Here is a 1501-nt window from a genome sequence, read left to right as displayed (position 1 = left end):
CTGGTTTGTTTCTGTCCTATTATGGAAACAATGTATAACTCCACCTCTGATTCCAGCTCTGAGATCCCAGGCTCGCTGAAAGCTGTTTCTGGGTTTTTGTTTAGCTTCAATATTTGTTACAATGTTCTTAAACTGCAGGCTCAGAGGCCTGCAGCGCAGGCAGAGAACGTTGGAGTCCTCCGTCACTGAAGCAAGCAAGCCTCATGTTAGTTTCAAGCTGCCTGGCTGCCAGCCACCATCTTGGCTGGCAGTTAATTTGCATATCTCGCTGATTAGCCAATGGGAAGGGTAGCAGTCGTATGCCAATTACCATGTTTCTCTTTTATTAGATAGGATAAAGTACTTAGAGTTTACAAAGTAAAGCTACGTGTTTATTTACTTAATGTCTATCTCCCCTATTAGATTGCTCCATGAAAGAAAGAACCAAGTCTACTTATTCAACATCAAAAACCCAAGAATCTAGATACCCTCTAGCACAGAATAGCATTCAATAAACATTTTGAATGAACAAACAAATCACATATTATATGACAATTTATAATAAATTACATAGAGATTAACAAGGTAATATAAACCTAACTGAAAGACCTTAAATGAGCAGATTACATATAAGTTGAGTCTTATAAGTAGAATTTTTGAAGAGCTAACACTAGTGGTTCTTCACAATCATTAGAATCACTGCTGAGATCCTACTGCACATCAATTAAATCTAAATCTCTGACAGTGGGGCTTAGGCACATGTAATTTTAAAGCTTCCCAGGTGATTTTCATGTAAAAGCAGCACTGGACTAAGCAGAGAGGATGAAAGAGCATATGCCAAAAAAGGGACTAGCTTAAAAAAAAGCATAGAAGTCGAGAAAGAACAATGCAGGTGGTGACCCACAGTGGCTCCTGTTCCTGGGGATCCAGCCTGGGCTCCCCCCTTACCAAGAGCTGCCATTAGGCAGACCCAACCATGGCCCCCTACAGACTACAAACCTGAAGGGCAGCAAGATCCTTTGCACCCATAGCTTGAAAGGGAACAGTTGTTGCCTTTCGGGAGGTTGTCTAGCTGCAACATGTGCAAGAAACACCCTTCAGTGTCTGGGTACCACGCTGTGCTGTAGCCTGGGGTGTCCAGCCCCAATGGAGAATACAATGGCTATGGGCCTGATTCCTACCTCTATGACCTGGGAAGTACCCACGGCACCTTTCTCAACAAGACTTACATCCCACCCCACACCTATTGTCAGCTCCAAGTCGGACATGTTCTTCATTTCTGTGCAGCACTTGGCTCTTTCTTTTCAGGGACCAAAGGAAGACCGAGAGGTAGAATCCGAGTTGACAGTAACACAATTGAAGGAATTGGGCAAGAAGCAACAAATGATGTTTGAAAAGATGAAGGGTAAAACTCAAATGAAGATGAGGAAAGGGATACCACTAAAAGGAAGAGAAATACTAGTAGTCAAGATGAAATGGGGTGCACTTGGGGAATGGGAAAGGATGCTGTAGATCAGGAGGC

General features: G+C 43.0%; 1 protein-coding gene and 1 pseudogene across 1 annotated transcript in view; one reads left to right on the top strand and one right to left on the bottom strand.

Annotated features, from left to right (window-relative positions):
* The window catches only part of UBR3 (ubiquitin protein ligase E3 component n-recognin 3 (putative)), a 178186-nt gene that overhangs the window by 103433 nt on the left and 73252 nt on the right, over positions 1 to 1501 (bottom strand). The gene's annotated exons all lie outside the window — the stretch shown is intronic.
* LOC102757247 overlaps positions 866 to 1501 on the top strand; it is a 5165-nt pseudogene continuing 4529 nt past the window's right edge.

The sequence above is a fragment of the Myotis davidii genome, unplaced genomic scaffold (assembly GCF_000327345.1).
Source record: "Myotis davidii unplaced genomic scaffold, ASM32734v1 scaffold59, whole genome shotgun sequence".
In the NCBI taxonomy this organism is placed as follows: Eukaryota; Metazoa; Chordata; class Mammalia; order Chiroptera; family Vespertilionidae; genus Myotis; species Myotis davidii.
The sequence above is the reverse complement of the archived record's forward strand: the minus strand, read 5'-3'. Positions and strand labels throughout refer to the sequence as shown.